The sequence below is a fragment of the Carassius auratus genome, unplaced genomic scaffold (assembly GCF_003368295.1).
Source record: "Carassius auratus strain Wakin unplaced genomic scaffold, ASM336829v1 scaf_tig00017499, whole genome shotgun sequence".
Taxonomy (NCBI): domain Eukaryota; kingdom Metazoa; phylum Chordata; class Actinopteri; order Cypriniformes; family Cyprinidae; genus Carassius; species Carassius auratus.
In genome coordinates this window covers 278,347-294,590 of record NW_020524791.1, presented here as the reverse complement: position 1 = coordinate 294,590, position 16,244 = coordinate 278,347, and positions in this window count along the sequence as shown.

The following is a 16,244-nucleotide window of genomic DNA, read 5'->3' as shown; positions in this document are numbered from 1 at the left end:
TGTAAAAAATTGTCTAGTAAATCTGTTATTGATTTTAGTCTTATTTTAGTCGACTAAAATACCAAGCAATTTTAGTCGGCTAAAATAAGACTAAAATTAAAACAAATCAGATGACTAAAACTTGACTAAGACTAAAAAGAATTATAGTCAAAAGACTAAGACTAAAACTAAATTAAAATTTCGTTTCAAAATTAACACTGATGTCGAGAGCGCATAATTGTAGCGCGAAAGTACATTAATACGATGCGCGAGCGTGAATCTCTCTGCTCGTGCGCGGAATATAATGTGCGGAGCACGAATCTCTCTGTTCGCGTGCTGGAACTCGGAGCATGCTCTGATACACGTTGCTCTTGTAAGAATTTTCTCTGGGCTAGCTCAGGTTTTTCGGTACTCTTCTGTTCAATTTCTTTCTCTTTGCTCTTGGCATAAACGCTGTCAAAACGGCAACAACCAATCAGAAATAGGCTTCAACTACTGACCAATGAAAACGCGACATAGTACATGGAATCTTATTGGCTGATATTAAACCACACATGAAACATTACATTTACATTTATTCATTTAGCAGACGCTTTTATCCAAAGCGACTTACAAATGAGGACAGTGGAAGCAATCAAAAAGAGCAATGATATATAAGTGCTATAACAAGTCTCAGTTAGGTTAACACAGTAAACGAAGCATGAGCTTTTAACTAATATAATAAATAAAAAGAAAACAGATATAATAAAAAAACGAATAGAGCAAGCTGTGTTCGAGGTCTTTATATATATATTCTAATATATATTCTAATATATATATATATATATATATATATATATATATATATATATATATACATACATACATACACATATGTGTGTGTGTCTATATATATATATATATATATATATATATATATATATATATATATATATACAGATCCACATACATACATACATACATACACACACACACACACACACACACACACACACAATTGCATAATAAAATGAAAAGAAAATACAATACACAAAAAAAAATTTGAAAAGTAGTTAGATTTTTTTTTTTAAGAATAGAATTAGAATAGTGAGTGTTCACTCACAGAATGTAAGCTTCTACACTCTAAAAAACGCTGGGTTGTTTTTTCAACCCAACTGCTGGGTTGAGGCCGTTGGATAGGACTTTGGGATGTTTTAACCCAAGTTTGGGTTGAAAATACGTCTCTTTTTTTAACCCAGCGGGGCTGGGTTGAGGACGCGGACGTGAAGGAGAGCACGCACGTCACGTCAAAATCGTACGTCTCCAGTGCGAGCAGCCGCCATTTTCTCAGCGTGATAGAAGCGAGTGAAAGACTATGGTAAGTAAATATTCAAAATGTAAAGTTATCTTTTATCGTTTACCCGGTTGTATGAAAGGCGGAAACAAAGGAGCTTATTATATATATATATATATATAAAAACGGACGCAGTTTTCGCCTCATACACGGAGGTCTAAACTGCCTCATGTAACGTTACTGAACGGAAGATGTTTTTAATATAACGTCCGTGAATGTATTTTGTCATATTTAAAAAGGAAACGGCATTGTGTAGCAAAGACTAGCCTACTTATTTTGAGGCTGTTGAAGTGGTAACTGTTAAAAGTATGTTAATATACTTATTATTACATGTTATATTTCAGACTTGTCCAGCTCCTGTCTTCATTGTCCTCGCGCTGAGAGTTAAAGACACAGAAGCTGTTTGTGTGAGGAGTCACAGACCTGTGTGAGGATGAGGAGGAGGTGTTCTTCTGAAGAGAGGGACAGACGGTTTAAGGAGAGTAAACTTCAGAATAACATCAAGTTATCTTTATTTTTACTAAGACTAAAATAATGTTTATTTTCTTAGATGTTGAAATCCAGAGACAAGATAACTTCATTCTTTTGAGACTGGTGTAAGTTAAGTTATATATATATTTTTTTTTAGAAAATTAATGTTTCTGTTGTGTCCTGCCTGTTTACTTCACATTTTGATGCAACAACAGTGTATATGTATATGTGCATATTTTATTGAAACCATTGATGTCCCTCTTTGCAGAACTCAAACTAACTGGAGTTAAGGACACACAAGTCTGCTTGTGTGAGGAGGAGGTGGTTTTCTCAGCTTCTTCTGAAGAGAGGGAAAGATCATTTAAGGCAAGTAAACTTCATAATTTCATGTTATCAGTTGTTGTTGTTTTTTTTACTAAGAGTAAAATAATGTTTGTTTTTTTGTTTTTGTAGATGTTAAAAGCCAGAGACATGGGAGAGCATCATTCCTTTGAGATTTTATGTAAGTTATTTTTAGAAAATAAATGTTTCTGTTGTCTCCTGCCGGTTTATTTCACATTTTGATGCAACAACAGTGTGATTACGTGCTCATTTCATTAAGACCATTGATGTCTGTGTTTTTTATTGCAGATCTCAAACCAACTTTGGAGTTGTCTTGTCTGATTTGGAGAGTCATTATTCTTGGTCTTCGCTCTTAGAGGTAAAGTTCACACAAAAAATCATTTACTTGCCAAACCTATAAGACTTTTGTCTGTCTTTACAACATAAATTAATATATTTTTAATTTTCTCATAATATTTGTTAATCGATTTATAGTTTAGATAATCAGTATTTTCAAGCCTCATAAATACAGAGTTATTGTAGAAGTAATTCATTCTGATATTTATATATGAATAAATCTTAAATTATATGGTAGCAAACATATATGTTCAAAATAAAATACTGGTCTCCCAGACCAGCAATGGAGGACACAAATTAAGAGGATATGAAATATATTCATATGTTTTCCAAAAAATGAGCAGAGTTTGTATGAGTCTGGAAAAACATGGGGAGAGTAAATTATGACCATTTTAATTATTTGTTGAACTAACGGTTTGAAGAGCAGCCCTCCACGTACATGAACATTTGTGAGGTATGTGAATGTCATGACTGTTTTAATGTTTCAGTAAAGAAGCTTCTGAAAGCAATATTTATTCAAACAATATCACCTGCCCTCACACTAGTGCTGCCATTATAGACTTCTGGAGCGCTGTGGTGGACTGAGACATTAAACAACCGCACAAAGTGTTGAAACTTTAAAACCGATTATTTACCTATCCTTACGGATGTGAATACACCTCTACCTGAAAATCGATAGTTTAATTAAATGTTTAATTTTTTCATATTTGTTTCTCTTAGGCCACTGATGAAGAGCAGGCGGTGACTGGGATGAATGCTGGTCAGAGAGGAGAATCTTCTTTCCCCTAAACAGCGGTGGTTTTAAAGAAGGACGCTGCCCTGGATGATGTAGAAGATGTCAGATGCTGTGCTGATGGGCTTTCTTCATGATTACATCAGTTATGCTAAAGAGATCATGAAAATTGACCGTGATGCATGATCTGTATTCATGGACTATGAAACAAACTGTAAGTGTATAATTTGTAAAAAAAAAAAAAGAAAAAAAAAAGTTAAATGCTTTTTCTGTGTTGTTTAGTAGAAGAGTTTACACTCTGTCATTCATACACCTGCTCACATTCTTTCACACACACACACGCGTCTGTTAAATGTTATAATATCAGAGTTAATGTTGTGATTTATTTGTGTACTGTCATGCCAGAATAGTTGGTAAAGAACGTAACTAATTGTAAATTTATTCTATTAGTGTTTTCGTATATTTTTATACATTATATACAAATGAACAAAGTCCAATTTGATCTTAAGTTATATTCATCAAATGTTCAATGGTTTATGAACTGTAGCTGTTAATGCATTTTCTGCATTTCTTCCAACATGTTACTTTTTGACTTTTCTCTTGCTTTTAATAAATATTTTCCTTTTGATTATTATTATTTGTGTGTAAAAGTGTGTGTTTAAAATGAACAACATTTGTAGGTTTAATGCCTAGCTCAATTTGGGTTAATTTCAACGTAGAAATGCAGTGTTTCCCCAAATCCTTACACTCAATTGGTGGCGGCACTCTGGGAGTTCATTTTCTTCCAGCAGGAGGCGCTAAGAGCAGGAGAGGTAGGTTTCTCCGGTAACGGCTGCAGAGCACCCGCTCTGTTTTTTGAAACCCTGCAATGTAGTCATTTTAAACCATAAAAAAGGCAACCCAGCAGGCTGGGTTAAATATGATAACCAAACTGGTTGGGTTAAAATAACCCAGTGCTGGGTACGTCCCTTTTTGACCCAGTGCTGGGTTGTCAAAATAACCCAAATTGGGGTTTTAGAGTGTAGAGGGCACATAAGTCTGAAGTAACAAATTTAGGTAAATGGGTGCAGAGTCAGTGGTAGTTTTGTAGGCAAACATCAATGCCTTGAATTTTATGCGAGCAGCCATTGGTAGCCAGTGCAAATTGATAAACAGAGGCTTTTACCTGTATTCTTTTTGGCTCATTAAAAATTAATCTTGCTGCCGCGTTCTGGATTAATTGTAAAGGTTTGATAGAATTGGCTGGAAGACCTGCAGAGAGAGCATTGCAATAGTCCAGTCTGGACAGAACAAGAGCTTGAACAAGGAGTTGTGCAGCATGATCTGAAAGACAGGGCTTGATCTTCTTGATGTTGAATAAAGCAAATCTGCAGGACCAGACAGTTTTATGTGGTCTGAGAAAGTCGGCTGATCATCAATCATAACATGGAAGAAATTCAGTGACGTTCAATCAAGACGAGCCAAGATGGATCCTCCGAATTGACGATCTCAGGTAACCAGTTTTATTTGTTTTGATGTTAAATATGTCAAAATGTATCGTCTTGATTGAACTTCAGTGAACTTATTCCATGTGTTCCATGTGCGGTTCAATATCAACCATGTACGATGTCGCGTTTTGTCGATGTCAGTAGTTGAAGTCTATTTCTGATTGGTTTTTGCCGTTTTGACAGCGTTTATGCCAAGAGCAAAGAGAAAGAAATGAAAAGAAGAGTAGGCCTACTTGGCCATGCGCGAACCCACGGGACGCAGTCTAAGCACATACACGCTTACTTTAAGCGAAGAGAAGAGATTCGCAATTGCACTGAACACGTTTTAAGTGCAGGCATACTCTCTGAGCGAGCCCAGAGAAAATTCTTACAAGAGCAACGGGTATCTGAGAGTGCACGCCCAGTTCCCGCGCGCGAGCAGAGAGAGTCGCGCTCACACGTTATATTAATGTACTTTGTGCTACAATTATGCGCTCTCGACATTTGACAGGGAAATAACGCCATACTTGAACGGTTTCATCCGGTCAAAGAATTACTCAACCTCGAGCCGAGTATGAGATGTGACAGAGCATGCGATCTATGGAAAGCCTTTTTGACATTTATTCTTTAAGCTGTACTAGTATCTTTTTCCAAGTTACTAGTACGTATTTTTTAGATACTAGTATCTTTTCCATTAAGTACTAGTACTTATTCATTAGGTACTAGTGCTTATTCTTTCGGTACTAGTGCTTATTCTTTAGGCACTAGTGTCTTTTGTAAAGTTACTAGTACTTAATCATTAGATACTAGTGCTTAATCATGAGATACTAGTACTTATTCATTATATACTAGTGCTTATTTATTAGGTACTAGTACTTATTCATTAGATACTAGTACTTATTTATAAGGTACTAGTATTTATTAATTAGATACTAGTAATTATTGATTAAATACTAGTACTTATTTATTAGATACTAGTATTTATTTATTAGGCACTAGTACTTATCCATTAGATACTAGTACTTAATTCAATAGTGACTAGTAACTTTTATATTGTTACTAGTAACAAATTTAAATTTTTTGCTATTGACTTCTATGGGGATCTGTCATTGAGATATCAACTATTGAGTTTTGACTAGTATGTATTCCACTAGTGACTAGTACTTAATTTTTATGTACTAGTAGTTATTCATTAGGTACTAGTGTGTATTTTTTAGATACTAGTACTCATTCATTAGATACTATTACTTATTAAATAGACACTAGTACTTATTCATTAGATACTAGTACTTATTATTAGATACTAGTTCTTATCAATTAGATACTAGTACTTATTTTTTAGATACTAGTACTTATTAATTAGGTACTAGTGCTTATTTATTAAAAACTAGTTCTCATTCATTAGATACTAGTACCTATTAAATAAATACTAGTACTTATTTAATAGACACTAGTACACATTTATTAGATACTAGTACTTATTCTAAATGTTACTAGTATGATTTTTTATTTTACTAGTAATTTTTTTTGTTGAACTCTACTGTAGCCATTTGGACTAGTCATAACATAAGACGAGTGAAAAGGCAGATCTGACTAGTAAGATAAGAATAGTTACTAGTAGTGATTAAAAAAGGTACTAGTGTCTAAAGAATAAGAACTGGTACCTAATGAATAACTACTAGTATCTATTAAATAAGAACTAGTATCTAATGAATAAGTACCAGTATCTAAAACATAAGTACTAGTATCTAATGAATACTTACTAGTTATATTTAAATAGATACTAGATACAATTGCAATAATTACTAGTCAGAAATTAAAAGATGATATCAAAAACAGAATAACTCCGAGTCCCTGTTCGTTTGGAGATATCTTCAACCTCATTAAGAACTAGTAAGAATGTATTTGGAGATATCTTCATTTAAACAGATCATTACATAAACATGAGTACCTCTCCACCGTCCAATCAGAGTCCACATGGTAATACAACCCGCAGAATAAATTTGCATTAGGATTGCGTTTTAAACTTTATTCTCATAAAAATATGCGCGATGGTTTGAAGAGCAGAGATAAAAGCATATATTGTCACAGTAATTGTTTATTTTCATCAAGTTTCATCAGTAAAACGTCTATCTGAATGTTATTCAGCTACATCTACAGTGAAAGCTGAGTTTCCTGGAACTTCATCAGTGAGTCTCACTTGTAGAGTTTCTGCGCGAGGGCGCCCTCCGGCGACGAGTATGAATTAAAAATAAATTCATTGAGTACTCATTATTGCTTGCAAAATCCTAATTTGAGTAAAAATAGCTAAAATAATTAAGAACTTTGAGGTAAAAAAATTGCAATTCCTTATGTTCTACTATAGAAGTGTGCATTTTTTTGCAGCTATATTTATATTTAGTCTTGTATAGGCTTCTCAGTTTTGTATATTATAGTGAAATAGTGTTATTACAAAAGTAATGTTCCTTATTTTGTTTAGTGTTTTTATTTAGAAAATTAATAACCATAACCATTATTATATATATATATATATATATATATATATATATATATATATATATATATATATATATATTTACTAAAAAATAAAAAACATTGGGCAAAATTGTGCAGCCCTTCAAGTACAGCAAACCTGGTGTTTTATTATTATAATTTTTTATTAATACCTTTTGGCCTTCTTTTCAAATAAAGAAAATGTTTGTCTGAAAACCACAAGGTTTGGATTTTGTCACGCTGTCTAGTCTCTGTTTCACTGGGTGTCCACTAGTGGGCTCACTTCCCCTTAGGCACTTCACCGTAGGCACTAGAATTCCTCTAGTCTGGTCCTGTCTTCACAGTAATTGCACTCCACGAATCGTCACAGATTTTGGGTGCCCTGTACAGAATATTAATGTAAAAACATTCAGTGTCTGCAGCACCAGTGCTACAGTCATGCCCAAAAATATGGACAGCTTTGGTATATATGATGATAAAGAAGGCTGTGAAAATTAATCTGCATTGTTAATCCTTTTGATCTTTTATCAAAAAAATTCTAAAAATTCTAACCTTTCATTGAATAATAAGAATTTAAAATGGGGGGAAATATTATTATAAAAAAATATTTTTCTCTAATGCACATTGGCCAAAATTAAGGACACCCTTTTATTTAATTATTCTTTAAACCTCCATTTGCCAGTTTAACAGCTCTACATTTTCTACTATAATGCCTGATGAGATTAGAGAACACCTGACAAGAGATCAGAGACCATTCCTTCATCCAGAATCACTCCAGACCCTTCAGATTCCCAGCTTCTCCTCTTCAGTTCACTCCTCTCATTTTCTGTAGGGTTCAGGTCAGAGGACTGGAAAAGGCTATAGCAGAAGCTTGGTTTTGTGCTCAGTGACCCATTATTGTGTTGTTTTTTAGGTTTGTGTTTGATTGTGATCCAAACATGGTCATTATAAGATTTCTAACAGAGTCAGTCACTTTTTGGTTTTTTATCTGTTGGTATTTGATATAATCAAAGATGCCATGTATCTAATCAAGATGTCGGACCTCCAGCAGAAATATAGGCACACAACATCAAAAATAGAGCAGTATATTTCATTGTACATATGGTTTACTTTTTATCTCTGTGTTCACCAAACCCATCTTGAGTGTTTGCAGCTAAAAAGCTATTTTTTTAGTTTCATCTGACCATAGAAGCCAGTCCCATTTGAAGTTCCAGTCATGTCTGATAAATTAATATGTTTTAGTTTGTTTTTGGATGAGCTAGGATAATTTTTATTGTAACCATCCCAAACAACATGTGGTGATGTAGGTGCTGTTTGACAATTTTTTTAAAGGTTTTCTGAGCCCGAGACTCAACTATTTTCTGCAATAACAGCTGTGATCCCTGGAGAGTCTTTAGCCACTCAAACTGACCTCCTCACCATGCATTAGGATGATAAAGACACACATCCTCTTCCAGACAGTTTTGTAACATTTTCTGTTGATTGGAAATTCTTAATTATTGCCCTGATGTTGGAAATGGGAATTTTCACTGCTCTAGCTCATTTGTTAGTCACATCTTGCAGTCACTTTCTAATTTGTGAAGCTCAATCATCTTTTGCTGCACATCAGAAATGTATTCTTTGGTTTTTCTCATTGTGATGGATGATTAAGGGCATTTGGGCTTTGTTTTCCCTCTTCTTTATATTTATGTGAAACAGGAAGCAATGGCTGGATAATTTCATGTTCATAATCACTCTGGAGTGCTCAAAATTGTGAATATGACTGGGAATATACTTTAGAGTTATTTTACTCATAAGAATTTCTAAGGGTGTTCTTAATTGTGGCCAATGTGTATTGTAGAAAAAACATTTATATCATAATGATATTTCCCCCATTTTAAATTATTATTATCCAAAGAAAGGTTAGATTTTTGTGAATTTTTAAAATAAAAGATCAAAAAGATTAACAATGCAGAGTAATTTTCACAGGCTTCTTTGATCATGTTTACCAAGGGTGTCCATATTTTTGGGCAAGACTGTATATGAAAAAAAAAAAAAATTAACATACAGCTTGTGTATCATATTTATTGTTTTTACTGGAGGAAAAATAGGAAAATAACAGCTAATACAATTGGTGTCGTATCTCCATCCTGCCAGCAGAGGTCACTCAAAGACCATCAAACACATTAGGCTACTATATTTATGAAATTACAGTTAAAAACTGACAAAAATACGTTTTCAATGTGCTTGTGTAAAAAAATAATTGTTTCTTTTCTATTTGGTTTTCTAAAAAGAAGTACATCCATCTCCTTGTTTCTGTTTCCTGATTAATCTCTCTCCTATATGTTGTTGGCTCATTAATATTCAACATACAATTACCATACTGGGCAGAAATGCAAATTTAAAAAGTACTAGTATCTATTAAGTTCAGGATATCTCTGGTCTAAAAAGTCACTAGTAACTAAAAAATAAATACTAGTTCTATTTTTTGTTAACACGGGTAGTTTAATTAAATACTAGTCACTATTGGAATAAGTACTAGTATCTAATGATTAAGTACTAGTATCTAATGAATAAGTACTAGTAACTTTACAAAAGACACTAGTACCTAGAGAATAAGCACTAGTACCTAAAGAATTAGCACCAGTAGTTAACGAATAAGCACTAGTACCTAATGAATAAGTACTAGTACTTAATGGAAAAGATACTAGTGTCTAAAAAATAAGTACTAGTAACATGAAAAAAAGATACTAGTACAGCTTTTAGAATAAATGTTAAAAAGGCTTTCCATATGCGATCATATGAGTTTCATATGAGTCTGAACGAGATCTAGAGATCTTATCATTCGTGAATGAAGTGACTGACTAGTACACATGTCGGTCGTGGACGAGTTGAATGATTTAGTACATCTCGTTCGTGAATGAAATGACTAAACTGGCACACATGTCGCTTGTGAATGAGTTGAATGAACGGATATGTCGTTCGCGAACGAAATGAATGAAAGTAAACTGGGTTAGTCTGCCATTTAGCATCTCAATCTCGCAAAATGCAAAGCGCAGTTACAGGTACTGTGCACATACGCTTGTTTTCATATTTAGCATAGGCCTATAGAACTCCACGTTTAATCCCTGATTTGAATGATGAATATATCCCTGATTGATGCGAATATATAATATACAAACTGTCTGACCAAACACTTAAAATGCTAATTAGGCAAGAAAACATTGTGCTTTGTTCATCTAAACAACTTAATTAGACTTTATATATTTAATGCGATTATGCACACATTTTAATAAAGCCAGATCAGTTTTTGTAACAAGTGCAGGGGCAGACCTACCGGGGTGGCACCCTAAAAGAAAGCCTTGCCACCCCTGCTGCCACCCTAGCAGCAACGAATTAAAGGTTATGGCCAATTTGAAAATTTACTAGCGCGAATCTTTCGTGATCCCGCTCCGAACTCCCGAACTGATTCAAATGATTTGCGATCCCCAAATTGACTCAAATGATTCGCGAACCCGTTTTGAACTCCCGAACTGATTCAAATGATTCGCGATCCCACTCCGAACTCCCGAACTGACTCAAATGATTCGCGGTCCCCAAACTGACTCAAATGATTTGCGAACCCGTTTTGAACTCCCGAACTGATTCAAATGAATCGTGATCCCGCACCGAACTCCGGAACTGATTCAAATGATTTGCGATCCACAAACTGACTCAAATTATTCGCGCGAACCCGTTTTGAACTCCCGAACTGATTCAAATGATTTGCGATCCCCATAACTGACTCAAATGATTCGCGATCCCGCTCCGAACTTCCTGACTGACTCAATCTGCCTAGGGCACCATAACTCCCAGAGGGGGCACCATCTCAGTTGCTCCAAAAAAAATAGTTTCCTCCATTCTCCCATCCGCGCTCGCGACCGCTCGCACCTCATGTTTGCGGCTGAATGTTCATAATTGATGAATGAATCCAATCCAGCGAAGAGAAAAGAAAACTAAAAAAAAAAAAAAAAAAAGTTGGCTTGACGTTGGACGATTATCAAATTTAGGGACCGTCTCTAAAGTTACATGCGATATTGGTATACACTTTTCTAAGGTCAGTAGCATTTGAGGATAATGACTTATAGTCATAAAAACAACTGTAATTGTTCATGTAGGTGTCAGCTATAATGCACAATTGAATTAAATGTTTGATATTTATTAAAATAATCTGTAAATCATATGTAAATTATGCTACTCTTTCACATGGGCTCAAACGCAAATTTGAAGCTCAATAGCATTTGAGGAGAAAGACTTGCAGTCATAAAACAATTGTAATGTGTTCATTTAGGTGTCAGCTACAATGCACACCTTATACATTTTTAATATATATTAAAAATAAAACATAAATCATTTAGGTAAAAATGAGGCCCGTTTAGGGCCTCATTTTCAGGCACATTCCTGTGAATGTTTTTTTTTTCAGGATCCCTTACGAAAATTACCCATGGTTTTAACAATAACACCACAAGTCATTGTTCTTGTAGCAATGGAAACTGCAAATTAACCATGGTTTTGTTACTTCAAATAATTATTTACAAAGTATTAATATACTGTAATTTTTTTGTTGTTGTTGTTGTTGCTATAAAAACAAACCTAAGCCATCAATAGCCTTTAAAATGACTTAAATGCATTATATAAAAAAATAAAATAATGAGGCAATAATGATTGGTTAATAATAACACTGTTACAATACATAATGTAAGCACATACAAAATAAACAATTTATGTACGTTATTACAAATGCCATGTGATTGCTGCTGTTACACTTACAGAACGATCAAGTCACAATTGTGATTTGTAAATAATACAATTTATTCATTTAGTTTTTTATTTGATTAAAGTTCTTTTCTCACCCCTATAGTAGGTGTTTTTTTTTTTTTTTTTTTTCCACCATCATATTTGAGGAAGTGGGGCACAACAATACAATCCTGCTTATGGGCACACATTTGGCCAGCAGCGGCCCTGAAGGTGTTGTTATACACATCTCTGGGAATGTGTGCTCTACCACACATACACACACACACACACACACACACTGAAGCACGCATGGTGTTTTCAGCTCTTCACTATATTGATGCATGATGTATGCTACACATGTGCACGTCAGTGCGCTATGAGAGGATTTCAACATTTCATTTGATAAAGCTATCGTCATTCATTCGTATCGTATACACAGACTGACAGAAACGACAATGTCTTTATAACAACCTGTCAAAATAAAATTCCGGTATAACTTTGAAGAAATATAGTACTATTGCACAGTAGAGTATGCTATACTTCAAGTAGGCCCATTAGCTAATAATAATAGTTAATTAAAAAACACAGAAACTCTGTCTACAACCCACCAAAATAAAAGTTTGGTCTAACTCAAAGAAATTATGTAAGAAATTGCTTAGTAAAATATACTTAAAAGATATACTAAAACTTTATTTTAAAGGAATATCACACAAGTTTTCATAGAAGTTTTAATTTAAGCTTGCCAAAACAATAACACCATATTTTTCAAAAACAATTTCTAAAAGTTCATTTGTATTTGTGCCTATAATGTTTATTTATTATTATTGTCAGCTAATAAAAGCTATACTTCAGGAACCATGTTCATATAACATCTAAGGTTAAATGTAGCTCTTGACTGGTTGAGTTAGATGATGATTAACACTAAACAGCAGAAAATCAGTTGAGTCTCCACAGCTGGAAATGTCATTGGCTGTTAAAATCTTGTGTTTCTTATAATAAGTTGCCATATTGATAACACTGAACCTTTTATAATTATCTTAATTACATGTCGATGCATACTGTATGTATTAGTGAGTGTGGTGGTGCTTATGGGGTATGGTCACTTATTCCTTTCAAATGAAAGCCATTGATTGCATGAGATTAAGTTTGTAAATGATAGGCTGTGCCCTTTTGTAGTGTGTACATATACTATTTATCATCAAACTGTGATAACGGTGACTAAATTCAGTATATATACGTCTGCCATATGTTGCCACCCCTCAAAAATTCTTGCTCCCTTCTCGCCACCCCATCAATATTTTTCTAGATCCGCCCCTGAACAAGTGAATACGTTCGTTGACGATAATACACTCTTTTTTGACACCTGCTGGCATATTTTGTGTATTACGAAGAAATAATCACTGAACGAATCAGTGAACGATTCTGAACAAATCATTTGGGTGAACGAACTGAAAATGAACTAATCTCTTAAAAGAACCATAATTTCCATCACCACGAGTCCTCTCTCCCGTTAAACTGGAACAGCCAGCAGTGGAGAGACTGGAAGAGCCGAAAATATAAATAAGGGGAAATAAGCAGCGCTCAGAACAAGTAGCGAAAAAAATATATATAAAACATAGGCTTTTGTGGGTGGCTGTTTGTTTGCTGTTTGACCTATCAATTTGTGTCGATAAAGTATAATCATGCATATACAATTGTAGCTGTTATGTATCTTTGTAAGTCATTGGAAGTCATTTTTTGAGGAAGGACACCCCCCCTCCAAAAAAAAAAAAAAAATAAATAAATAAATAAAAGTGGGCTCCCCAAAGGACACGGTATAGTTCGAACACTGTACACGACCAAGTATGGTGACACAAAATAAAACATGGTGCTTTTCTAAGTGGGTTAAATTGATAACTATAATGTATGGCGGAATAGCACTTGGGATCACTACTATATTTGCTCTTGGGAGCACTTTGACTCAGCGCAGCAATATCACTCCTAAAAGGATATTTCTGTGGATATTACTGCGCCGAGTCAAAGTGCTCTCAAGTGCAAATATAGTAGTAATGCATTTTCTGTAGTAATCAGTGAGACCTCAGATAAAGTAGTAATCTCAGCATATGGCTCCACTGATAACAACTATGGCTATGGGTATTAATGTTCCTCTGGTTGACTCTGCATTTGGAAAATTGCAAGAAGGAAGTGAGTTATCCTATCATATGCCAGCAAAAAGAGTTCCAAAAACCTGTCCCCACACAGATGCTCCTTCTCCCCCACAGCTGCCACTTCAGGGTTACAGGCTGGGACCCTCTACCTGCTCTTTTGTCTGAACATTAGCAGCACCACATGATGTCGCTGAAAATAACATTAGAGAACGCACACAAAATTGCCAACAGCACAAAAGAGTTCCTGCATCGAGTGGCACCAACTGAGGCGGCCCCGCATCACCTCCTCCAAGTTCAGAGAGGTATGTCACACCAGGGCACAGAGCTCTGCTGAAAATCTTGCCAAGAGACTTCTGAGACCTAGCCATCAGACTGCCGACATGAGGGGGCTTGACATGGAACCTGCAGCAGTAGAGGAGTACTGCAGAGTAAGGGAGGTTAACCACTATCCCTGCGGCTTCCTTATCCACCCTGACGCACCCTGGAGTCATCACCTGATTGCATTGTTTGGCCTATTGAAATTAAATGCACCAATGTTGCAAGCTATGTTGACTGCCCATATATTAAGATCAGTGAGGGCACACACACATTAAGGAAATCTCATTCCTACTTTTGGCAAATCCAGGGCCAGATGTTGATTTCTGGTTTAGACTGGTGTGACTTTGTTGGTATCTGGTATCCAGATCCTCACAGACCCTAGCACAGTATACAGAAAGTTTTGGGCATTTCTGAAGGTATTGGTAAAATGCCCTCTTTCAAAAAAAAAAAACACACAAGAGGTCACCGATCGTGCGCAGAATGCTGTTTTTTTTTTTGGCGGGCCTTTTTAAATTCCATGATCAACTCAGATGGATAATGAAGGAGAAAACATACAACCAAAAAAAAAAAATGTTAAAAGTGCCATAATGTAACATTAGTACGTTACTTATGTTTTACTGTAAGTTTTACTACAAACCAAACATGGTTATTGACGTCCATGGTAATCACAAAGTAATAATGGGTTTGATAAGCCACTCACATTCAGACAGGTACAACAGTGCTCCTGTTCACACCTTTTACTCCTCAAATATCAAATCTATTTCCCTGTAGTGTGACAGTCCACTCTTCAGAAAAGTGATGGTTTGGGAGATAATCAGAAGATTCTGTAAGCCCTGAAGCAACAGTCCTTCAAACAAACATTATGTTCTTTCTGTGGAAATTCAGTTTAGGATAGAATTATGAATAGTTACATGGGTTTTCTTTAAAAGCAGTGGGCTTTGGAAAAGTATTGAGATTAATAAAATCTGAGGTTTAACTGCAGACTTGTCTTGTGTGATATAACTCATGATAGAGTGGATGTAAAGTCAGTAAACTTATTGAAGTGAAATAGGTATACCATAACTGAATAGTACATTGTGAACATGAAACGATCAGAACAGGTATCTGATGTCATAACTGTAACTTTTATAACTGTTCTGAAATCCCTGGAAAAAAAAGTGCTAGCCGAGCTGAACACGCAGCAAAATCGAACGCTTGAGTTCCGATAGGTCTGGGTAAAGGGAATTGATCCATTGCTTCAGTAGATGGCGGTAATGCTCTGAAAAAAAAAGTGGGAAGAAGAAGAAGACGACGACGAAGAAGACCAAAGCTGTGTCTGAAATCGCTCACTCATTCACTCATTAACTAATCCCTATATAGTGTATGGCAGTTGAGTTCACTATATCAGGAAGGAGTGAACAAATAAATAAGTGAACGGATTCGGATAAGTGACGTATAGCCTACACTGCGTGTGAGACTTGGAGCGGTTGCAAAAACATTGCCATAAGTACTTTTATATTACATGTACCTAATTTTAGAAAATAATACTAATAGCAATAATACTCAAAATTACTTTATATTGCAGTTATACGTACCTCCCTTATTAACGAAAAAATGTAAATTATCCACCAAATTATCATCATTTTTGTAGGTTAACAACGATGCCACCTTAGTAAATTAGTCAAATATTAAACTGAGTTATTGCCTACATATTTTTATAGAAATAATTTAGGAAAAACGTTAAAACAGAAATAAAGATGTAAACGTCATCTCTCATTCAAACGCTCGCTCCCGCTCTCGCTTCCATGGACATAAATAACTAGACGCCTCATTGGCCGCTCGACCGCACGTCAACGTCGCCGCCATATTGGAGCGGGCAACTCTCATAACTC